The sequence below is a fragment of the Pinus tabuliformis genome, chromosome Q (genome assembly GCF_031772625.1).
Source record: "Pinus tabuliformis cultivar Carrire ecotype Pingquan chromosome Q, CPIR1, whole genome shotgun sequence".
Lineage (NCBI taxonomy): Eukaryota > Viridiplantae > Streptophyta > Pinopsida > Pinales > Pinaceae > Pinus > Pinus tabuliformis.
Window position 1 is genome coordinate 436,154,526 of NC_142296.1, and position 27,306 is coordinate 436,181,831.

Below are 27,306 nucleotides of genomic sequence, written 5' to 3' on the forward strand. Positions count from 1 at the left end.
GTTTCAACCCACTTATTCAAATAATCAGTGCACACAATAATGTACTATTTTTGGTTTGAAGGAGGGTTGATAGGCCCAATGAAGTCCATGCCCCACTTGTCAAATGGCTCGAATGTCACTTGAGGCTGTATGGGCATTTCATCTCTTGGATCAGGCTTTCTCATCCTCTGGCACCGATCACATTGACTAGTGTAATTTTTCACATCCTGATGAAGAGTGGGCCAATAATAGCCTACTTGTAACACTTTGAATGATGTCCTCTTTGCTGCAAAGTGACCTCCATAGGGCCCATCATGACAGGTCAGAAGGATGCCAAAAACTTCCTCTTCCCTTACACACCTTCTCAAGATTTGATCTGGGCCAAGTTTGAAAAGATTTCCCCCAATCTAGGTGAAGGGGGCGCTTTTCCTGACTATCTTGCTCTTTTATTTGGAGGGCAAGTTTTGTGGGAATTGTTCTGATACCAAATAGTTTGCTATATCAACAAACCATGGAGAGAGAACTAAAAAAGCAAACAAGTGCTCGTCTAGTAACTAGTCATCCACCATCCGTTCTTCACCTGCAGGCAGATTCACATGTGTGAGGCATCAACATGAATGTGAAAAGGGAGGGCCTAGTTTGGGCCTTGGAGAATTGGTGCAGTGGTTAACTTACCCTTTAGAATGTATAAGGCCTCTTGACATCTTTTTGACCATATAAACTCAGAATCTTTGGCTAACAACCCAAATAAAGGAGAGGCCAACTTGCTGAAGTCCTTTGTGAACCTTCGGTAGTATCCAGCTAATCCCAAGAAACTCATGACATCTCTCTGCTTCTGCAGAGGTGGGACTCTTTGGATAATTGCTATTTTGTTTGGGTTCACTTGTAGTCCTTGTTGAGATATTGAATGACGTAGCATGGTCCCTTCAGTAATTAAGAATTCACATTTTTACAGATTGAGAGACAGGTTCATTTCAATGCACTTGTGCAATACTTTTCCTAGGTTAGTTAGGGCTTCTTGAAAATCACAGCCATAAGGTGTAAAATCATCCATATAAATTTCCACCGCATCATGTACTAATTCGGCGAAAATACTCAAGACTACTCTCTAGAAAGTGGCAAGAGCATTGCATAGGCCAAAAAAAAGGACGTTGTAGGCAAAATTACCCCAAGGACAGGTGAATGTGGTCTTATCCTGGTCGTTTGGGCAGATTTGGATTTGGTTGTACCCACTGAATCCATCTAGGAAAGATTTTTTTTTTCCCTACTAGGCCATCTAGCACTTGGTTGATGAAGGGTAGGGGAAAATGATCCTTCTTTGTGGCTTTGTTCAACTCCCTGTAATTGACACAAATCCTCCACTTACCATTTTTCTTGGGAACTAACACTAAAGGAGAGACCCACTCACTATCGGAGATAGGGTAAATGAATCCTGCATCTAGTAGTTTTTGCAGTTCTTCTTTGACTATATCTTTAAGAGCTAGATTCATCCTCCTTTGTGGTTGCCAGACTGGCTTGCAACCTTCTTTGATGTATATGTGGTGAGTACACATTGAGGGGTGTACTCCCTTCATTTCCTTGTAACTCCAAGTGAAGGCTTCTAGGTTTTCTCTCAACATGTTGCATAGCTTTTCCTCTTCGAGAACAAAAAGAGATGGATTAATTTTCAAGGTTTTTTCTGGACTGAATTCTATGGTTTTGACACGGAGTGGGTTGGAATTGGCCAAGCATAAGTCAATTGGATGATTGTTATGGGTTTCCCTTACTTCTTCTTCTAATGGTAACGAGCTAGGAGTTGGACTTTGGAGCAGGTGTTCAATTAAGTCATCCTCATCTTGTTGTCCTCGTCCTATGGTTGCTTCCAAAGCATAAAGTTGGGTGGAATAAACCTCATCTTCTTCCTCATCCTCCAACCATAAGCGTAAATCATTCTCTAGAGAAGGTTGAGAAGGAGGGTATAGGACTAACTGTTTGGACATATGCCCGTTCTTGATGGTCATATTCCCAGCTCTGCAACTAATGTAAGCATCAGCTATGGCCAACCATGGCCTCCCAAGGATGAGAGGATAACCAGTAAGTTTAGCCTTAGGCTGGAGAACTAGGAAATCTGCAGGGTACTCCTAGGAGTTAATGGAGGCCATCACATCCTCCACAATTCCCTTAGGGGTGACTGTGGAATGGTTTGCAAGTTGCAGAACTGTTGTGGTCTTCCTCAATGACCCTTGGAGGTTGAGCTTGAGCATGGTGTCCTTGGTCATCACATTAATGGCAGCCCCAAGATTGATCAGAGTGTGTGGGACAATGGTGCCATTGATGTGCACATCTACTATAGGGCTTCTAGGGTCTAAATATTTCAGACATATTACCTGAACCAACATTAAGTCGGACAGCTTCCCAATGACATTAATGGTAGGGGCATCCCTTTTTCTCCTCCTTGGATGCTTGAAGCACTTCTCCTTAATCAAATTATTGTAAATAGGAACATCTTTTATTGCCTGGAGAAGGGGGATATTTACACATAGATTTTTTAGTTCTCCCGGAAGTTTAGTTTCTTCTGGGGTAGGCTGGAGTGGTTGGGCTAATCCCTCAGGAAAGGGTGAATTTACTTTAAGGTTGCTTTCCTCTCTTTCTTCCTCAACCTCCCTATGTGAAGGGGGAGGATGGTTATTCAAGAGAATTCTCCCAGATCTTAGGTTGATCTCTTGGATTTCTACAACATAAGTTGGATATGATGTCTCTCCACTGTATACTTGTTGAACTTGCTTATTGTTTGGGTTCGGATTTGGCTGGGTAGGCATCTGGGGTTGTTTGGGTGGAGTAGAGTGTAGGAGTTGTGGTTGGGTAGGTGGTGGAGGCAATAGAGCTGGAGCATTGTTGTATTGGGGCCTCCACCCCTGGAATGGTGTATTCCACTGAGGTTATGGTTGATGTAAAGTTGAAATGGCTGGTTGGTTGGCTGGGAATGATATTGAGATGCATAGGACCAAGGAGGGAGTGTAGACCAAGAAGGATGAGCAGGGGGTCCCCTGAAGGTATATCTATGGTTTGGTTGGGGTTGTAATATGCATGGGATGAACCTTGCATGCCCTGCTGGTATGGTCTAGGCCCAGGAGGTCTCCTTTGGTTGATGTAGCAAAGCTGCTCAGTGACCCCTTCAAATACTTGATATACTGCTTTGAGTCTGGGTAAAGAAGGGCACTTATCTATGGAGTTGTTTCCTTCATAGACCGAGCAAATATCAATACAGTTCAATGGACATTCGTTCCTAGGATGTCTCCTGGTGCATCTAGGGAAAAAAATGGCTAAGGCTCTCTCTGCTTCCTCTTGCTTCCTTTTGATGTTCATGGTGTCTAATTGCAAGGAAAGGGTTTGGAGCATCTCACTTTTGAAATCTCCCAGCATATTTCCAATTTCACCCTTTATGGATGAGTTGGAAGATTATGTACTGGCCATAGGTTGACTACTCCTACCCTTTTTCCTAGCTGCCCTAGAATTATTTCTAAAGATAGTCTTGATATCCTCATAGGGTAATTGGTAGATATCCCCTCCTACTAACAAGTGTAAGGTATCTAGAAGATCCTCTCTTATCCCCTGATCAGGATCAGCTTTAGGGACTTAGGGTCAAGTGTGCACCTGGCCCTTTTGTAACTGAGCTGGAATCTTTCTTCGTAGTCTTCTAAGGATTCATCCTGGCCTATGGTCATCCTGAAAATTTCCTCTTTAGTATCCTTTGACCTACAATAGTCTCGAGATTTTTTGTTAAAAAAATGTTGCATCTGAGCCCAAGTTGTGATGTTATCTCCAGGTAAACCCATGAACCAACACATTGTTGCATCCTTGAGGCTAGATAGAAATAGTTTTAACTTTTTCTCATCATCTGTATAGTCATAGGTTCGGCAAATAACAACAATCTAAAATAGGAAAGTGTCGGTGTCCTCTGTGGTTAGGCCATGGAAATGAGGTAGGGCAGAGGGGCTTATATTCATCATCTTAGTGTCCCCGTTGGTTTCCATGATGGGGAAAGAACCCTCAACTATCTCTATATTCCCTCTGTCATTTCGATTTTCGGCCATTGGTTCAGTAGGAATGGGTTCTTCTTCTTATTCTTCCCGTGTAGGTTCTTCAAATATGTCAGGTTGCTCACATAAAGGTTCCTCTAATTCACAACCACCGAAGAAGAGAGAAGGATGGTTGTTGGATGCAGTGGGGGTATTTGGAAAGAATTTCCCTAAATTGTCCCTATTCCTACGAGGCATGAAAGGAAATGTTTTTGGGTTGGTTTTTGTAAAACCAGGATTGTGTTTAAGCCAAAGAGAAAAGACAATGACAATGGCAGTTTACAAATGACACGAATTCTACCCGCGCCGGAACCTTTGAAAACAGATGTGTTTTTTTATTACTATTATTTAAAATGTGTTTGCAGAAGTTCAATATTCTGAAACTTTTACTAATTTAATACAAATTTATTTAAAAAAAATAAAATTTAAACATATTAAGCATCAAAAGAATATGAAAGAAATTTAAAACATATTAATCATGATAACATGATTTACACATCTAAAATATATTGATCATGATAACATGATTTATACATGTTGGTTAAAAGTCCAAAACATATTAATTATGATTATATGATTTTTAAGCTAGAAAGTACTTTGTAGAAATGAAACTGCTGATTGAATGAAAAATCACTGACAGAATGAAGAAGCTACTTGCTAAATGAAATTCTACGAATAGAAAGGAAAGCAGATAATGAAAGATGAAAGAAAGGAAGCTAATAGATTACTTTTTCAGAAATAAACTAATGGCAGAAAATTGAACACAAGAAGTAGAAGAAAATAAAGCAATAATCACATTCTACTCAGACACCTCCCCGACAACGGTGCCAAAAATTGGCGAGCACCAGTGTTACAGCAAGGATGCTGCAACTCCTGGGCTACTAGATTTACTTATCAACCCGCGGTTTGTACAAACTTGGAGGTGACAGTGCTATATGCACAAGTAAAAGTGAAGGTCCTACCTATTGTCACTGTTCATCCAACGAGAGACCCCAAGGGTTCCAAGCTAGAATTATATAGAGTTAGAAGAAGCTTGGTTCTTTGATGGAAGAAGAGAAAATGTATTCTAAGAGAGCTACTCTACTGCAGTAATGAGGAAAACAACATGTAATGCTAAATCACACCATATCCTAATTAACCATTTAAACAACTATGCTAAGCAAAATTGATAAATCAACACTAACCTAATGCTACTATCTAAGTTACAGAATTAAAGAGCATCAAACCATACTAATGTGTGAGCAAGAAAACTAAAATAAATCTATTTTCACTTTTTTGGGTTTTCTGGTAAAATCAAGCATGCAATTTAATTGTTCTTGTGGATGTGACAGGTGGATGGAAGGTGGTTGAGGATGGCTAGAAGGTTTATGGAGTGATTGGATGGTGTGGAAGGGCCCTAGGAGGCTTCTTGTGACATCCTGGAGGTTCCCCATCAATTCGGCCTCAAAGCAGGCCGTTTCAAGAAAACCTATAGGATGTACTAGGAATTACAGAAAACCTACATGATACAACCAAGAGCTAATTGTGAGGTGTTGGAGGTGTTGGGACACTGGAAAAAGGTGTGTGATGAGTGGGATAGGGTGTTAGAAGGTCTAGGAACACTCAGGAGTTAATATCCAAGAGAAGAGATGGCTAGATTCACTCAATTTGTCTAGGGGGATTTCAATGGAAAATGACAAAAAAACTAGTGAGGGTGATGGTGGAACAAGAGATGGTTAAGGATGATGAGGTGGAAGATGGATGCTAGTGATGAAGTCTAGACCTCCTCTTGAAGTACCTATAGTGCTTAAAACATGTGTGTCTTTCAATAACTAGGCAACAAGATACATCTTCATAAACTAGAAAAGCATGAATCAATTGCCCATATTATGCATGAAGAAAGTGCTGAAGGAAATGAGAACATGAGTGAGATCTTATTGAAAAAATAGAGTAATGGAAAAATATGACAATGAAATGAACCAAATGTTGAATCAAGACAACAAACTCCAAAGCTCATGCAAGAACTAGAAATCTGTGTTTTTGGGGCTGCTGAAGGGTCTCTTCCTCAAGTCATGGTCCCAGAGGGAGGAAGTGAGGTTGAGGCACCTGCTGACAACCTTGTGGTGATCCTTTTTCTCCTTACTAACCTGCTAACTGAAAGAAGGCACAAATGGAAGCAAACTAACATACAACCAATCTAATCTACACTGTTGTAATGGAAATGCAACTACTTAAGCAAATGAACAATCAAACTATGAATCTATGCTAACATACATGTACAATAAAGAGGAGCCTTGGCTACTAGGGTTGGGTCCTAACCCAAGAGCTTCAGCCCTCTGAGCTAACTTAGTGCTGGCTCAAAACAAAACTCATTCTTATTATCAAAACAATGGATTACATAAAAACCTGTCACAAGTCTTGAAGCTCAAAAATAGAGTAGAGTTTTACAATAAAAAATCCGAATCCTAATGAGGTCCTAGGCCTCTTTACTTATACATCTGAAGTCTCCAATGACTTCCTTAAAATTAGGGAGGCTCAACTCCCAAACTCGAGATAAACTAGTGCTTTTCCTTTCACTTGCTCGACAGCCTTCTAGTCCTCATGATTTTTCTATTTGCACTCCGAGCTGATGGAGGAATATTCGAATTGAAGAGTAGTAAATGAGGAATATTTACCTCCTATAATTCCTCTCCCATGTCCCATTCGAGTTTTGACCAAGGAATTTGCCAAAATTCCTTGCCTTTATCTTTTAATCCTGCATTAAATGCACATTAGACCACAAAGCAAAATATCCAACTCTAACTCATCTCATAAAAAAAAATATAATCAAAAGTATGCAATAAGTTATGAGAATAGTTAGTTTGACTAAGCTAGGAGGTGAATTAAGGCCTATATAATTAGCCAATGATGAGGCTCATCAATAACTGCGTATACCCAGTCAAGACAATATTGACGGACGATGACTTTGAGCACATTGGAGACCAAATGGAAGATGCTACTATGACCAGGTATGTTTAATTAAAACAACTAATAAGGGAATTGGATGCTAAATTGATTTTTTCTTCAGTAGCAACATGAATAGATGGTAGGCTTGAACAGAAAACTAGGAACAACCTGCACAGAAACCCTTAGATACATGTGCGGAGATTAATATTATACTATCAGAGATGGGTTCGGGGGATTTGATGCAGCTTTAGCACCACACATTCTGAGCATTATAGGATAGACTCGTAGACATGGAGGTGGACTTAGAACATAATCATAAGGTAGGGGAACAACTTTTCCAGGAACAACAAAAGCTAAGGGAGGATGGTTGGAATGATGCAATTCCCTTACCTAGGCTTATGAGGAGTGAATTGAATGATTAGTGGATGTAACAACCCCTTCCCAAGAGGTAGCAATGAGAATTAAGGAACTCATTTAGGGGATAAAAGAATTAGTGACAAAGGTCGAAGCCATGTAAAAATTGCAAGTGCCGTCAAAGGATCAATAGTGTGAGGAACTACCTCGACATAACATAGAACAATTAGTTGAATATGTGAGGAAGTGCCAAGATGTGGTAGACCAAGGTGATGAATTATGGAATGCACTGTCTGAGATTTTAGTTGTCAAAAGGGTGATGGAGTGAATACGGGAGGTGAATGACCAAATTCGCTAGATTGATAAAACTTTGGGGAAGATGGACCCCACCGATAGAAGGCAAGTGATGCATGATAAGGCCTTGGTCAGGGAATCTATCAGTAAACTTTGTGAGGAACAAAATACCTAGCTAGATCTCCGAGATAAGGTTTTGATGATTGTGGATGAATTCAATGAACTACTGATTAATGGGAAGACTACAAATAGTGAAGATGTCGACGTTGTCATTGGGGAAAAATCCACTAAAATAGAGCACATAAAAGGAAAGATTGAAGCCTGTGAAGAAATATGGGAAAATTTGTAGAAGGCTGTGAAGGAGAATATTGCTTTGAAGCAAGATTGAGTGGCTCGAGGATGAGCCACATTTTTGTGTTGGGGGCCTGTTGGAGCCCCTTTTTTTTTGAATGGTGGGAGTGCATAGAAGGGATGAGGAGAGTGGAAAGGAAAATATGGGGTGCAACATAGGTTTGGTGTATTGAGTGGATCACAACATAGGGATGGCACAGGAGGTAGGGCACGACGAAGACATAAATTGCATAGAAGGATTGTAGTGGCATATGAGGAAGAAGGACATGTGCAAGGAATATTGATGATTATGATTTTGTAGAAGATGGAAGCAACTGGGTAGATTTTGGCAAGGAGATAGCTAACAATATTTTTAAGAAGTAAGAGACAAGGCAGAGTGGAGCCAACCAGGGGAAGAGATATTTTGGAGAACCATTAGCCTGCATTGAAAAAATAATGGAGATAGAAGGAAATATCTTGATGGTTGTTTTAAGGACAAATATCATCCTATGAATAAGAAAAATATCCCTAGGCTTAGAAAGCAAGACTAGAAAGAAACAGGAAAATAATTGAAAACATTCCCTAATTTATGATTGAAACACAAATGTAAAGAGTATTTGAAACTAGTACCTTATTCTGAAATTCCTGATGACGATCCTCATAGCTCTTTATAGACTTCAAACCCTCTCGCTTAATTCCACAAGAGGATACCTACAAATATAAAGCCAAACAAGAGATCAAAGCATAAAATATATCAAAGATTCAATCATAAATCATGTAAGAAATCAATTAGCCTTACAATAAATATTTTAACATATGCATATGGGAAAGAAACAAGTATTTGTATTAATGATAAAGAGAAGGAAGATTACAACCAAGTTCCTTGATTTCATAAGCCTCCACTCCAAAGATCTCCAATACTCCTTCGAACAACAAGCCTTCAATCTCAATTGGACAATTTAAGGGTACTTCAAAAGTTAACCCTTCTCCTTTGATATACACTATATTTATAGGAGAAGGAGAAGAGGTTGGAGATCCATTTTCCATGGGATGAGATCCACAAAATTGGGAATAGGTTCCATAATGAATGGGACTGAATCCATTAATATTGGGATGAGGCCAAAATAGGTAGGAGCTTGAGTCCATGTTGTTAAGATGAGATTACTAAAAAATGTTTCTATAATTTATTTTTTATTTTTACCCATTTAGAAAGGTTGTCACACTTTTTAGTGGATAACAATATGACACTCTATGCAAGTGACAATGATTGAACCTACAATGTCGCAATTTACTCATAGGGAAAGTGCGACACTAAAAATTATGGTTTTTAAGCAATGCGATCCATTATTCTTGTGCTTCTCAAAATGTTTTTTTCTATGAATTTACAGGTGATTATTGAGAAGGGTTTATCAGATAGCAAGAGATCTATTTTTGTGGTTATTTTTCTAAGTATGACAAAATGACATGTAACAGATTTCCCCCTAAAGCGCAATGTAAAAAATTATAAATGAGGACTAAAGTGATTTATCATGAAAAATTTTGGATCAAAGATAATGGGTTGGAGACTTGAAAGTAAACAATTAATGGTTACAATATAATATAATCATGAAATCATCTTTGAGGTAGGTATTCCCATGCTTAGTGTAGTATATCAATAACTCTAGACCTAAGTATGGAAATATGTAAAAATCCATATGAACAAATCAAGTCATGGCCACAAATACAATGTGGATCCATGCTTGGGTAGACTCAATATGACCATAGCCATCACCATAGAGTGTGGATCTGTATATCAGTCTTGAAAACTCCTCATAGTCTGGATGAATGAAACTAGATCCATGGTCTTTGTCACTACCACTCAATAGTATGAGTCTAACCTTGTGAATGGATGTGTCGAAGTCAAACATGGAAGACACCATATGATTACTGGTCAATGATGAGGACCATTAACAGATGCGAGAGTAATCATCAATGATTTCAATGGCTCTCAATATATTCTAGTACAATCTCTAGTCAATGGCCAATGATGAGAACCTATCATCGAAAGCGAGAAACCTGCCATTGAGGCATGCATGCTTCAACGTACTAAAAGAGGTTTCTAGATCAACTTCCAAGATAATGAATTTTCGTAGGAGGGCCTATGACATGAAACATATGTCAAGAATTGAGAAACAATTTTGGAGTGATTTAGGACTGACCTAGGGATGACCGACTTGATTGAAGGATTTGAAGATTGAAATTAACTTTAACCAATGTTAAAGTTCTCTTGAACATAGTGGAAACACTATATGAAGTTGGAAACACTGATTCAATATGGGATCAAAAATCAGTATGAAGACTTTCAAGGAGGTGTGATAGATAGATAGGTAAGTGCATTTACCAACCCAATTGGACATGAAAGTGAAGGAGTGTCATGTTCAAGAGTGACTTACTGCCAAGTACTGACTCTATACACTATTTTCCCAATCCCCCCCCACCATTTCTGGCAAGTACCTCTTTATTTTATGCAAGCTTAAGGAGGATAACATATGCTTGTAGTATAATCTAATCCTTTGGATAAGTCCTTCAAATTATTTTTAATCAACCCTGGAAAGGAGTGGTTCGGTCTCATCATGATTGACAAGTCCTACACTATTTAGATTTTACAAATCCAATGACGGGTTAACTCGACTTCTTTTTCACATTTAGAGAGTTTGAGAAAGAAATGAAAAGGAAACCCCATAAGGTTCTTTTACATAAATTTAGTCGCCCAAGCCAAAAATAGTGTAAAATAATACAAGGGATAACTCTTTTGACCATGATTGATCAAGGTATACCTTTTTCATAAATAGTATACATAGTTCGTATAAGGGGTAAAATTATACTAGGTAAACGTTTCTTGATATAGTTTTACGAGCATGAAGGAAACAAGTTTACTCAACAATATTTTCATATTTAGAGAGTCTAAAAGGAGCTTAAAGAGAACTCCAAGGGGTTACTGTTTTGTTCAATTTTAAGAGCCTAAAAAGTCGATAAAAGTATACTCACGTCCTTCTCACCGTTTGACAAGGTTGAGAATGGAAAAGAGATCACTTGCCGAATTTCAATTTACTTAACGAGCATGAAAAGATGGAATAACTCAACATCTTCATGTGTGTTTTATGAGCATGAAAAGAAAACATATGAATATCATTATTTTCATGATTTTAACAGGTCTTGAAAATAATAACCAAAATGGACTCAATATAGTTTTCATTTTTACACAAAACGTGAAACAAAGAGAAAATTATGCTTGAGATAGGTTTCATTTTTACACAAGCCTTAAATGGAGAGCTATGCTTGAGAGAGGTTTCATTTTTACACAAGCTTGAAACAAAGAGAAAATTGTGCTTGAGATAAATACTGTGCCCCCAACATAACCTGCAGAGGCTAGTGGCTTAATTCTAGCATGATGACTAAAGGCATATGACCCCCAAGCTTCATTTGATCCACCCAAATAGACTACAAGTTACTAATAGGTGGATGAAATGAAGGTTCATTAACGATATTAGGTGAAAAAAATGACTCAACATTTATGAGATCTTAGTCAAAGACTCTAATCAATTAGAGGGGGATCTATTTCATTCTTTAATTAGCTTAACACAGGAAACTAACTATGCTTATAGCACCTTGTTTATTTTTTTTACGTACTTGACAAAAGAAAAGAACTATGCTCATGACACCTTGTTTCAAACAAAAGGAACTATGCTCATGACTCCTTGTCTCCTATTTTAAAAATATTGACACAAGAAAAGAATAATGCTCATAGAACCTTGTCATGGATTCCAAGAGGACAATTCTCTAGAAGGAATACATGCCAAGGTATACAACTCGATCATGGCTTCCAAGAGGTCTTCATCAGTTGGAAGAACAATTACCTAGAAGGAATAAATTTCAAGGGACTTAATAGGGGTAGGAATATTAAGCTCAATTAATGTACCCATTAAAGGGTTCATCATGCCACTTATTGGATCTAAGTAAAAATAAATTGAGCATACAGTGAGAGGCTCATCTTCATCAATAAGTGAAGGCACGAGACAAGTTTCCACATAATTAACTTGTGGTGGGGTGAATACCACTTGCGTATAATGAAGATTCGAGGCAATCAAATGATTTGTAGTCAGATTGGGACCAAGAAATGAAAGTTGGTCAATAGTCACAATGTTTCCATTATGAGGAAAAGACATCACACGAAAGAGTGTGGACATTACAACTTTCATTGCATACACATTGTCTTGCCCAAGGAGAAAATTAAAATCCAAGGGGTTCTTGGACTATCATAACATTAATATGAGGAAAGATGAGGAAGGATCCCTAAAGGTTGACTCGATCTTTTGTTAAAAGCCAATAAATTCTCAGTAACATATACAACCTAAGGAGAACCCAAAGCTTTCTTAGTAGATGAGGATAAAATGCTAATATAATCACCTTCATATATAAATGTGCGATGAACGTTCTTATCATAAGCCTTCACAATGATTTGGAAAGGGATAAAAGAAGGGAGACATGGCTCTTTAAGTTTATTCCAATAAAAGGAAATCACCTCAGTTCTTGGAGGGGGTTCCATTGAAATGGGGGAAATGCCCCCTTGTGCAATGGGATATAAAGTAATAAGAAGAACTTGAGTGATATTAACTTCACTATTTAAGAGGAGAGTGAGATTGACCGAGGATAGAATCAAGTCGACCACTTCATCAACTAATGGTTCATCAACCTGAGTGGTATTAACTTCACTCTATAATGGGAGAGTGGGATTAACCAAACTTGGAATGGGATCAATCACTTTGTCAACTCATGATAGGTTAAGAGAAAGCTTACGGTAACGAGTTGGATGTTGTCATTGAGAAACAGTAAGGTTTTCCAACAATTTAGAGGCTTCATCCATATGAGGGCAAAGATGAGTTTGATGACTCCCTTTACATACCTACAAGGAAGCCTAAATTTACCCTTTTTCCCAAGAACCTTATAATCACTAATTAAAGGACCAACAATAAGTTGATGAGAATCTTTAGACCACACATCTAAGACTCTAGGTATACTAGGAAAATCCTTAAGAAGGTGGGAACCCTTACAAAGCTTGTAGGGGTATTTGGGCTTGCAATGCATGTTACAGGGTTCCTCAAAATTATCAACACTCACAACAATGGTTGGTTGATTGGGTCCTTTCTTATTTTGCTTCTTCTTCTTCTTCTTCCTGAGTCTTATTCTTCTTAACCTCTTGGTTTCTAGCATTATGACTTTCACCAAGCAAAGAAGAAGAAAGGGAAGAATACATGATGGGTGAAGAAGGTAAAGGGTTAAATGATTGGTGTTTTTAAGATGGAGAACTTGGTTGAGGTGAAGAACTGGATTGAAGTGGAGAAGCTTAGGTATTTGGGACCAAAGAAGTTGAAAACAACCATACCAATAAAACTATCATGAATCCAGGAAGAGATAATGTGGCCATGTAAGGAGGAAGAACATTTCCAAAGCAAGGAAAAAGACTAGGATCTCCATTAAAAGGGGTTCCCTAATTGGTAAATTCTAAAACTGTTGCCATAGTGAATTTTGATTAGGAAATTTTAATAATGTATGATAGTTAAATCCACAATTTTAATTAATCAAATTAACAATAGAAGTAAATGTTAAAATTTGGCAGCTCAAGGATGAATTTGTCTTCGAAGAAATCATATCTTTTAGTTCTTTTTGAACCACCTATAATAAAATTTCATTTTTGACAATCTAATATGAATTTCCAAAAATAGTAAGTCTTATCTCAATTTGGAAGTGAATTTACAATAGAAATCCATGTCTAAATGATCAAGGATGATCTTGAGATATGAAATCCACTTTAAAATAAAATCAATCATGATTATACACATCAAGAATTAATATATTTATCCTTACTAGTATTATTATTCTTATTCTTATTATTATTTATAAAATAGTAAGTCATTTACCTTTAATGGATTAATAAAAAATGAATTCTCTCATGGAATATGTAAATTAAATTGAGAACATCTTACTTTGAAAATAAAACCTCTCTCTCGGAATAAAATAATAACTCCACACTTAAGAGAATGTAACTCTCCCTCACTAATGCAATGTATGAAAAAAGTGCAACTCCTCCTCATTAAATCCACTTGTAAGTCCCTCATTCAATTCGATTTTTAACTCTCACCAAATATTCTCTCATGCCTAAGTGTAACTCTCTCTCTGCATAATTCAAATTGTAATTCCTCAAGGCCAGTGTATATTTCTCTCTATTCTTTGGATGAGTTACACTTGTCCTCAAGTAACTCCTCCCTCATGGAATTCAATTCTCCTATTGTTGGCTCAAGGCATGAATTCATTTTTTAACTCCTCTCCTTTCTCTTCTACTTAAGCAAGAGCAAGTGAGAGTTGACAGGAGCATGTTCATTGTGAAGAAGGAGAGCTAGTGTTGAGTGTGTGCAAGAGAAGTGTAAGAGAAAGTGAAGAGTAAGAGAAAGGGAAGAGTTAGAGAAAGTGTGAAGGAAAATATCTTCTCAAGCGAAGGAGATCTTCAAGCAAAGATAAAGAGTACTTAAACTGCAAGTTTTATCAGACATTGGTGAATTGATTCATTCTAATTTTCTCTTTCTCTCTCTGTACTCTGTTGACAATTGGAGAAATATAATAGAAGAAGAATAATTAAGGTTTTCCCCTTGTGGGTTTTGCCATGGTCATTGAACCTAACTCTTAGTGTCTTATATTTGTGATTGGATGTCTTCATATGGTCCTTAAGTTTATGTTCTATCTACAATTGCCGATAAAAAAGTTTAGAAGAAGAAATATGCATTTCTAAGTAATTGCAACAACATAGAACATTTGGTTTTCTGTAAAGTACATTCAATTTTTTTGCAAAGTACATTATATTTTCTGCAAAGTACTTTCAAGTTTCTGCAAAGAATTTTTAAATTTATACACAGAAATTTCATATTTTAACATGGTATTAGAGCCTTGGTGAAGACATGTCCAAGGATACCAGAGATCACCTGAAGAGACCCCACTTGATGCCAAAGTTTTCTGTTCAAGATGGATTCATCCTACTTTAAGGTAGAGGAGAAGCTAAATGATGCTTCAAACTTTGTCTGTGGAAAGAAAGGGTAGATATCACTCTTGAAGAACAAGAAGTTCTACAATATGTTGAAGGCACAATAGTTGATCCACGAGAGAATTCAAGTGCTGCTATCAAATCCAAACATAAAAAGGGTGAAACCAAAGCTCAGAAAGTTATCGTGATTCTCATAGTGATCATCTCATTACTTATGTTTTGGTTTGAAGAAAGCTAAATGAATGTATGACAAACTAATTGGCATGTTTGCAATTAGTAAATTGAACCAGATTATTTCCTTGAAGAATCAACAGAAGGACATCAAGATGAACAAAGGAGAGTGGATCCAAACATACTTCCCTTGAATGACCTAAATCTAGAATCAACTGTCATTAACAGTTGGTGAAATTGTACATGACAAATAAATGGTGTTGATTTATCATGGAGGCATTTCTCCTGTTTGGGAGACTTTTATCACCACCATTGTTATGCAACCAACTCACAAAATAGAAGAAAATATAGATAAACGACTTCAGAATCAACCTCTTCGAGCGGGAAACCTCCTTTACGTTACACAAATGAAAAATTCTTGGATGATACAAATGATAAGATCTCATTTCTATATATAGGAGCCTAAGGGGTCACAATATAATTAGAGCCAACATAAAAATAATAATATAAGGGCATAACAATAATAATAATGGGCTTCTATGGGGCATAATAATAACAATATGGGGACAACATGGGTACAACAATAATAATAAGGGGCTACAATGAAAATAATAATAAGGGAATACACTAGTATTAGAGGGACTTAACATGACCCTCTCCTCCAAAAAAGTGTTGTCCTCAATGCTTGAGTAGTTCTGGATGCTTCTGTATAAAATTCTCATCCTCCCATGTGGAATCTTTAGTGGGTAAGTTCTTCCACTTGATGAGATACTTTGAAATTGATCGATTTCGTAGCTGTCGAATTCTTGTTTCAGTGATTTCTTCAGGTTCCAATATGATTTTTCCTTCCCCATCAATTCTGGCAATATTGTTTGAACTGGGAGCTTGTCAAATATAACCTTCTTTAAGCATGAAACATGGAAAACAGGGTGCACTTGAGAAGATGCAGGAAGTTCCAATTTGTATGCCATAGTTCCAATCTTTTGTAACACCTTGTATGGACCATAATAGTTTGGTGATAATTTATTATCCTTCTTAGCTTGCTTGAGGTACATTTGTTTATATGGTTGTAGTCGTAGAAATACCCAGTCACCTACATCAAAACTTCTTTCATTGCAATGTTGATCTGCTTGTTGTTTCATTCTATTCTACGCAAAGTTAGGTTATCCTTTAAGAGTTGGAGAAATTTTTGTTGATTCTCGATGTGATCTTCCACTGCTTGAACCTTAGAATTTTCTCTTAAATATGATATGATGGATGGTGGATGATATCCATAAATTTCCATAAATGGGGTCATTTTTGTTGCAGCATGAAAGGAAGTATTATACCACCATTCAGACAGAGGCAACCATTTGACCCATTATCTTTGCTTATCAGATACAAAGCAACGAAGATATCCTTCCAAACATTTGTTCACTATCTCAGTTTTCGCATCAGATTGAGGATGATAAGATGAGCTATGATCTAACTGAGTACCGAGACAAGAAAATAATTCTGTCCAAAAAATTCCAATGAAAATAGGACCTCTATCGCTTACAATAATCTTTGGGTTTCCATGTAGCTTTTGAATTGTTTCCATAAATGCAATAACAACTGTACTAGCTTTAAATGGATGAGATAAAGAACAAAAGTGTGCATACTTAGTAAGTCTATCAACTACCACTATGATGGCACTCTTTCATTTGTAATTGGGTAAACCTATGATACAATCCATTGAAACCTCCTCCAAACGTTGAATTAGAATGCATAAAGGTTGCAATAGACCTGGGGCCTTAATTGTCTCAACTTTATTTTGTTGGAAAACCAAACATTCTGCTACAAAATTTTGAATATCAGATTGAAGGCCACCCAAAAAAATTCCTTCTTAACCCTGTGGTAAGTTTTTAAAAATCCTGAATGCCCTCCTAAGGGACATGTGTGCAATTCTAGAAGAATATTTTGTTTGAGTTGGGAATTCTTACAAAGGTATAAGTGATATTTGTACCATTAAGAATCATTTTTCCAGCTAAATGTATCAGATATACTAGGATCTTTCTGAAAATTTTGAATGAGGTCCCACACTTCTTCATCATTCTTCCATTCATCCCTTGCTTCATTTATCCAATCTGGTTGGATAATAGAAATGGAAAAAGGAAATGCTTACACATTCTCATCCTTTCTTGAGAGTGCATCTGCAACAACATTTTTCTTCCCTTTTTTGTAGATGATTTCAAAGTCATAACCCAACATATTTGTGACCCATTTTTTCTTCTATTCTGAAGATAATCTTTGTTCTAAAAAGTATTTAAGGCTATCATGATCCTTTTTACCTTGAAGTGTCTTCCCATTAGGTAAGGTCGCCATTTCTTAATGGCATGTAGTATTGCCAATATTTCCTTCTCATAAATAGCTTTGTGTAAATACTTTCCTTTGATTGGACGACTTTCAAAAGAAATGGGTCTTTCTTCTAGCATTAAAACAACACCAATTCCATTTCCTGGGGCATCACATTCCACAATAAAGGTTTTTTTGAAGTCTGGTGTAGCTAAGACTAGTGCTTGACACATTACCTCTTTAAGATGTTCAAAGGCTTTTGTTGCTTCTAGAGTCCAAGAAAATGCATCTTTCTTCAGTAATGTTGTTAGAGGTGTTTCTATTCTCCCATAATTATTAACAAACTTTCAATAATACCTTTTCAAACTAAGAAATCCTCACATATTATTTATGGATGTAGGGATTTTCCATTCCTTAATGGCTTTAATTTTGCTAGGGTCTACCTTAACACCTTCATGAGATACAATATGACCCAAATATTCCACCTCTTGTACTCCAAAGAAACATTTGGAGGTTTTTTCATATAATTGTTTCTCCTTCAATAGTTTGAGCGCTCTATCAACATGTTGAAAAAGATCCTTCCAAGACTTGTTGTAGATTAGTATATCATGAAAAAATACTAACACAAATTTTCTTAGGAAGGGTTTGAAAATCGGATTCATCAAACCTTGTAATGTAGAAGGTGCATTGGTAAGGCCAAAAGGCATGACCAAAAATTCATAATGATCGTCATGAGTTCTAAATGCTATCTTCAGAATGTCTTCAGTCTTCATTCTGATTTGATGGTATCCTAAATTAAGGTCCACCTTGGTGAAGTAAATTGCTCTATGAAATTCATCCAATAATTCATCAATGGCATGAATGAGAAATTTATCTTTAATAGTGAGCTTGTTGAGCTCCCTATAATCCGAACACATGCACCATGATCCATCCTTCTTGTGCACCATTACTACTAGAGTAGAGAAAGAACTTTGACTAGGTTGAATTATACCAACCTCTAGCATTTTTGCAACCATACGTTCAATTTCACTCTTTTGGGCATAGGGATATTTGCAAGTCTTGATGTTTGGAGGAACACTTCCTAGAATCAAATGAATAGCATGATCATGATCACGAATAGGTGGGAGGTCTATGGGAGTCTCAAATACCTTGGAATGATTGTCCAAGTCTTTTTGGATATCTGTATAAATAGATGATTTCGATATGGGAACCTCTAGCGAACATAATTGTGCAATTACGCCACATTGTTCTTTCTTTAGAAGCTTTGTCATGCCGTTAGAGCTGATTATCTTTCATGAATTCCCTGTGATACCCCTTAATTCAACTTCCTTTCCTTCTAAATTTTTTTTCAATAAAAGTTCTCGAAAATTAAAAGCTATCATACCCAAAGATTGTAGACATTGGACTCCTAGTACAACATCAGCACCACCCATTGGAATGGAAAGAATTTGGACTATTCAACACATATTCATCCATTGGAATGGAAATAATTGGACTATTCAACACATATTCAATTCCTTCGATATCTTATAATGAATAAAATTATGGGTACTGCCCGAATCAATCAACACTATTACCTTTTTTTTCTTGATATGTCATTCTATCTTACTAGCTTGTGGAGTGGTAATTCCAGCCAATGCATTACAAAATATGATCGGATTTATTTTTTTTTCTCTAGGGTTTGTTCCTGGTGTGTATCCTCTTCTTTTGATGTTTCTTGTTCCTTTTCTTCTTCCTCTTCACAATCTATGTAAAATAATTTCTTCTCAACACATTTATGACCTTTAGTTTATTTTCTATCACAACTTAACAAAGCCCTTTTTCTCTTTTTTCTTCCAATTATTGTGGTGTCAACCTTGTAGGTTGTGGAAGACAAGGGGCAACAACACTTCCATATTTATATTTGTGATTGGTGGGCTTCCTTGTTGCCATAATTTTGGTTTCAATTTTTCTTGCCAACCTAAATGCCTTCTCTAATGAATCAGGTAAAGGCGCACCTCATGTTGGATGCTATCCTTTAAAGTCCCTATGAAAACATAAATTCTATGCTCCTCTTGAATATATTTTACCCTTATATTCAATTTTTGGAAGTCCTCAATGTGCTCCACCATTGAACCCTTTTGTTTGAGATTTATCGATTGGCTATCATTTCTTCCGTAAAAATTGCCCAAGTGATAATTTGTTTATGAGAACAAAGCGATTGATACCATACAAACTAATTGGGTTCCAAATATAAAGTCACAATGCGTACCTTTTGTGTGTTTTTCACATTATGGGGATTGAAATATTGCTCCATCTGTAGTATCCGTGTTATGGGATCCTTGCCATCAAACGTCCTCATATCGATCTTCGCAACATGGTGGGTCTTCAATCCAATGTTAGAGTCTATGAATCATGATTAACATTTATTTTGTTCTCATCATGAGTTCCCTTTACTACCCTTTTTCCATTAGTGAGCATTTCTTGTAGAAATTTTGTCAAATCTATCTTCAAATGTTCCATGTTGCCTTTAATTTTTGCTTCTATACCATCCATATTAGCTTCCATGCCATCCATATTAACTTCCACTCCATTCTTTAAACCATCCATATTAGCTTCAATTAATTTTTGTGAGAGCGAAATTTGTTGCACTTGGTCTCGTAATTTTGATATATCACGTTTCATTTCTTCCTCTTCTTCATGTGTCATATTAGAGATTTCGAGTTGCTTACTAGGTGTTTCCATTTTCTTTCTTTGGGGCATCAATTAATGATAATTATTCTTCACAATTCCCTTTGAATCACTTCAAACTACTTTCTCAAACAAAACTTATGCAAATTTATAAAAAACTACACACCTTTTTTCCGCTTTGTATGAGCTCGACCTTGAAACGACTATAACTATGTAACTTTAGACCTCCAATTTCTAAAATTTCAACCTATGATATCGCTATACATCTTGCTTCAAAAGTATGATCGAGAATGGATTCCCCAAGAAATAGTTATTGCCAATCTCCCATGATGACGTGATTATATACTAGTTCAGTAGAGATAAATTGTATGAGGTTGCACATGTCACTGTATCGACCTTCGGCTCTAAAAACAATACCTAGAAAAGTACAGTCCATCCTCTTTTTGTCACTTTTTACGAAATTTGACTCTGATGCTCAGAGAGTAAGTTATGAATATTTTCCCAAGGTCACCTATTTGTGATGGAATTCAGGAGCTTGAAAACACCCTAGATTCCTTGGATCATATCTACGAAAATATAGTGAACCAAGATCTAAATTTCTTACACAAGGTTCAAAAATATTTATTCTCAAATGGGTTTTAATTTCCTTTTGTGAAGCTTCGTAGAAAAAACTTTATAGAGGAAATTCCATGATGACCTATTTGAAGCAATGAAACCCTAGAATCCAAAGCTCTGATACCAAATGTTATGCAACCAGCTCACAAAATAGAAGAAAGAGATAGATCAACAAATTAAAAAGTAGTCTCTTTGAGGGGGGAACCTATTTTACATTACAAAAATAAAAAGTGATTGGATGATACAAATGAAAAGACCTCCTTTTTATATATAGGAGTATAAGGGGTCACAATATAATCAGAGTTGACATAACAATAATAATGTAAGGGCACAACAATAAAAATAGTGGGCTTCTATGGGGAAAATAATAACAATATGGGGACAACATGGTCACAAAAATAATAACAAGGGGCTAAAATGAAAATAATAATAAGGGAATATAATAGTATTATAGGGACCTAACATAAACTAATTATATTAATATGCTACTCTAATTTAAGCAAACACGTCCTATCAAGGAAAAATGACCTTTAGCCTATAGGTGATCTAAATCATCAAAAAATTCCTAAATATAATATTTTAGATGGCCTTCGAAAATACGTCCTACTTGATGGAATCTGAGCCCTGCAAGAAAAGTCATTTAGAGAAAGGTGGGGTAGAGAACCAACTGCTACCCACAACAAGTCCTATAGGGTGTTTTTCTATGATTGGTCACTATGGTTACCTTTGTCCGACAAGGGTGGCTGAGTCTTGAGATTCTTGGTGATCATATAACACATAAGATTCCCTACCATGGGTTGGGTAGCCCCAAGGAGAAATGCTCGCATGATGACCTAGCCTAACCCCCTCTAGATTGAGTTTCTGACACATTTTAACTTTGGACCATGGGATTGAGAAAATTTTTAAGATCCTTAATATTTCAACTTCTATGTCTCAATGCAAGTGATCGATGTTTGTTATTGGAAGCCTATCCCACTGATTCTACACTTAACTACACAAATTGTTTGACCGTGGTGCCCAAGTGGGCTTAATCTATGTGTGTTGAATTATTAACGTGTAGTCTTTCAAGTCTTGGCTTGTTAGTCTTAACCAAGCTCACATTTGTTTAGGGTGTGTGTGTGTGTGAAAATGATGTGTCAAATGGATGAGTTAATTGAGCATGTTTTATGATGCCATATGCTGCTGAAAATAAAGTGCTAAAAAACTATAAATATTGTTGAAAATGGACACTAAAATGAACAACAATTCCAAGCACACAAACCCCCACCCAAGAAAGCTATCAAGCAACCAAAAAAGAGGTGGCAAATAAACTACTCAAAGACACGCTTATGGCCAAAATATCTAATGTCTAAGGGACTGGGATCTAAAGGCACAAGACTGTTGAAAATGGTGTAGACGATCAACACAAATTAGAGGTGAAAATGATGAAAAAGTATAGGAAAGAAGCTCCAAAACCTAGAATACACAAGGGGATCCTAAGGGGGGAAGGCAACACAAAAATCTAAAGGGAGTAAAATGATGAAGAATCTATACAAAAGGCTAAAAAACAATGGAAAAAACCATAGAAATTAGTGGCTGAAAGTGTTGTACCTTAGACTCATCAACTCAAAAAATCTCTTCCTAAATGATGGAGGTGTACTCTAAACCCTTGGGGGCTTTTTCTATCCTCAATGAGAAATTACTAAGAGAATCTAGGTTTGGGGGTGACTCAGGAAGAATACAAACCATTCCCATTACACACACGAGATGGTCAGAAAATATGGAAAATTCTGCAAAAAATTCTGAAAAATGACAGAATGCGGAAATTGACCAGAAAAGTGCGTTGGAATGTAGAAAAATGTATGAAAAGTGCGTTGCAAAAAGTAGAAAGGGGGCAAAAAAGTGTGTTTTGATCCCACAACTCTTGCTTAGAAGATCTCACCCAGATTGTGTGATCTCCTACTTGGCTAGTACCTGTGAGCTGCGGAAAGATGTGAAAAACCAATAGAAACTAATTTTTTTCTCGAAAACAAAGGAGATCTCAACATAGAAATTGAGAGGCTAAAAATAGTTGGGAAAAGCACTGAAACGAAAATCACCAAGGATCTGAATTACTACACGAGTGGAGTTTCCATTTGTTTGTATGAAAATTCTTAGTATGTGTACCAAAAATGCTTCACTTAAGTCACTTGTGACAAGGGACCAGGACAACAAGATGTGACTACTTTTATGCTTTAGATCTACAATAAAACATGATAAAACCCTACAAGAAAATATCTGATGCAAGCCCAAAACATATAGCAGTAGAAAAAAGAAGTGTAATAACCCAATAGAAGCTTTTAAATAAATTATAATTTTATTGAAACACCTAGTGAAGAAGATTTACAACATGGGTTTGTAAATCCCCCTCCATGGGATGGGTCCTTTTGATGTCCTTGTGCTTCAACGATATTGTTCTTCTCTCTCAAAATGCAGAAAACCCAAAAGCAAAATGGAATTGAAGTGGGAGCTCAAATGTTATGAGAGGATAATGGTGACAATGATAATGATCATGGTGAAGAATGAATGGAAAACCCTATTATCTATAACAAAGTATTGAGCTAAATTATGAATTGGAAAATAATAAAATATTATTGACCAAGTCAAAATCTAACTGCTTGAAATACTTTATTATATTTTTCGGAGAGAGAAAATATATTCAAAATGTGTTTGGATATTCTGACACATAGAGAATAGTTAAGTATAACTTGGTCTAGTGTAAATTTAGGTAAAGTGTGTTTCTTTACTATGTACTTATGTAACTTACAATCCGACGGTCACGATATGTTCTAGACATGAAGTGATCTGACGGTTTATTTTCTCCTTGGTATTACCGATACTTGATCCATGGATTAACACCTGATTGGTCCATGATTTATTTTTAAAGAGAATGGAGGGTCATTTTTAAGGTGACCGCTCATGAGAGAAGCTTATGTAATTTTTCTTTCTTTTACATTAATAAATTGCCTGAAATGGCCACGTTGGCTCAGGCCATGGATTGTTTCCCTCTTTGAGGGTTTTAACCACATCAAGAACACTGGTGTACTGATTTATGATCTGTTTGTGAGCGGTGTCCCTTGGTGTTCTATCTAAGGAACTTACCCTGTAAATTCCTACATGGTATCAGAGCTATTTGAGGGCCGCATTCGTTGGTGATCCAAATCCGAAGCCAGTACAACTGCATCCGACTGTCGTTTCCTAGATATAGTGTTTCTGGCTACTTTCGGGCCGAGGGGACTGCTCTATTGTGTTAAGAGCATCTGTTCCAGTGAGGAACCCCTTTTGTTTCACGCGAAAAGGTTTCCGGTAACCCTAGCTACGTCATTTTTAAGATCTGGAGGTATACAATCTTCATTTGCAGTTTTAGTTATTTATCTCTCTGTTTATTTCAGTTTATTTATCTCTCTGTCTTTTAGTACCGGATCTATACCTTTCATTTCTGCATATGCTTTTTGCCTCGCGACTGTGTGATTTGGGCAAATCAGAACATAAAGGAAGGATTTTTCTCATGCATAAGCTCTTTTCCACCACGCCTTAGTGTGATCTTGGAAAATCAGAAACATTGAGGAAAATATTTAGTTTTCAGTGATATCTAACTTCAAGCCGTAAGTTTTGGTTATTTTGCATGTCCATTTTGGGTTGTGTGATTTTTTTTTTGTAGGCAAAAATGGATTTCTCAAGTAAGCATGCATTGCAAAGCTTTAGTGACTAAAAAAAAACCCCTTCGTCTTTTCCAAAAATTACTCACCTTTTCAACTAACTCACTTGGTCCAAAGTTACTTTATGAGAATAGAGGTCTTGGGTTCAAGTCTTTCTTTTTGTTGAGTTACTTTTTCAAAAAACACATGTAACTTATGTTTTAAAATTACTTTATGTAAAAGTGTTCTCACCCATTATAAAAAAGTGAGTCACTTATAATTCTAAAGTCTCTTTATCTTTTATTTAAGTTAAAATTTAGTGGGCAACTCATAAAGTAGCATGACAAAAGTGACTTTCACTTATTTATAAAAGTGAGTCACATAATTTTTTTTAAAAGTGAGTTAATTAGATTAAGTTTGGAAAGAGGGGGGATTTTCTTAAAAATATAACATTATCATTCACTTCCGCACATTCACATACTTCGTTAGCATCTTTAACAACTCTTTTTCAAAAATCCATAACTTCTTCATTCAGAAGCCGTTTTTTTTCACTCGGCCTAATTTCTCGAGATCTTTCAATTGAAACACTTAGTTTCAACATCTACAACTTCAGTTTCTTTTAAAATGGAAAGTCCATGCCAAGTTAGTCTTGACAACACCAACTACTTCCAATGGCTATCCTACATGAAGGATTTTACTTAGAAGTAAAGGTCTTTATAGAATAGTCTCAAACCAAGAATCTAAACCTAAAGATGAAGATAAGACAGTCAAATGAGAAAATAAGCAAGATCAAACACGTGGGTTGATAGGGATGTCTATTTCTCCATACCTTAGATTCCATATCTCAAAACTTGATACCCCTGATGAAGAAATGAAACAACTCAATAAAGGTTTTGGAATTAAAAATGAAATTAGAGCCCATCAACTCGAAAATGAGTTGCTTACGTTGGACCCCAATAATTTTTCTTCCATTGAATATTTTTTTTCCAAGTTCAAGACCCTTAGAATTCTCTTGGAAGGTGTTAAGGTTAAGAAATAAGATGGTAGCCTTATCTATTCCATTCTTACTAAGTTATGACCAGCTTACTCTGTGTTTGTTTCCACCTTCCATTCTACTATATAAGCCTTTATTTCTCAAGGACAAGCCTACAAGTCCCCCTCTTTTGATGCCTTTTTTGATTCTTTAATAAGAGAACAAGAAAAACTCTTACATCTTGGTCTTCTTAATACTGAAAACTCTTCTAAGAAAGCCTTAGCAGACCAACATCAACCAAATTCAAAGAATCCTAAGAAGCAGTATCCTAAAAAGAATGGTCTTAAACCAAACAAGGGTCCTAAGCAATTTTAGTCTCAACAAAATGAAAAATCAATTCAATAAAATGATAAGGCAAATAAAGACAAAGGGAAGAAGACTGATAGACATTGCAACTTTTGTAATAGATATGGCCACATAGAAACCAAATGATTTAAGATGATGGAAGCTTTGGAAGCAACAATGAAGAGGCATAACATCCATTTGGAGCACTCTTCAACTTCAACTTCATCTTTAGGAAAAACACTTTTTGCATGTGGTTGTTAAGCATCTCGATCTGGTTATGCACTAAATGTATCTTCTTCTTCTCATTCTCATGAGTGGCTCATTGATTCTGAAGCTTCTTATCACATGGAAAAAAAAAGCCATGTTTTCTTCTTTAAATGATTGTAACACCAAAAATATATATGTTAGTGATGATAGATCTCTTAGTGTTGTAGGGACTCGAACTATTCATCTAGATAATGGTCAATTTAATGATGTGTTATGTGTTCCAACCTTACCCTGTAACCTTCTATCTGTATATCAGATAAATCATTTAGGTGAAGGTAAAACCGTTGAATTTTCACCTCACGATGTTGTAATTAAGGACCTAAGAGATCCTAGATAGATTTTAGCTACTAGAATTGCTGATGATTCTACAAGGTTGTATAAGTTCAACAACTTTGGGCCATCAACTCTTTCCTCAGTATTTGTTGCTCATAATGATGAAGTGAGCAAACTTTCGCATGATCGATTTGGTCAGTTAAACTATCGCTTCCTTCAAAATATATGTAAAGAAATATGGTGACAGGTATTCCTATGGTATCTTGCAGAGATGGTGTTTGTTCCAGATGTGTACTCAGAAAAATCATTAGCCCCTTTACAACTTGTGCATAGTGATTTATGTGGTCCACTTCTAGTTATTTCATTCTCTGGCTACAAGTATTTCTTAACTTTCATTGATGATTTCTCTAGACAGACTTGGGTATAGTTCTTAAAACTCAGGGGTGAAGTATTTAGCATGTTCTTGGCCTTTGTTGAGAAACAATCTGGACATCATATTCTTAAGCTAAGATCTGATAATGGAAAAGAATATGTTAACAAAAAATTCATCAACTTTTGCACTAAGCATGGAATTCAAATGTAACATATTGTTCCATATACTCCACAACAAAATGGTGTAGCTGAAAGGAAGAATTGCACCTTAAAGGAAATGGCTAATTGTATTCTTCAATCTAAAGGACTTAGTCTTAATTTTTTAGCAGAAGCAATTAACTGTGCAAATTACATAGTAAATCGCACTCCTACTAAGGTTTTAAAGAATATCACTCCAGACAAAGTATGGAGCTCAATTAAATCAGATGTATGTCACTTTCCTGTTTTTGGAAGTGAAGCATGCGCCCATATTCCAGATGAGAAACATAAAGCCTTAGAACCTAAGAGTGAAAAATGTATCTTTGTTGGATACTCTAAAGATGTCAAAGGATATAGACTTCTTCCACCTAAATCCAAAAATGTTATCATTAGAAGAGATGTAAAGTTTGCTGAGAATATATCGGCCTACGAGATTAGTTT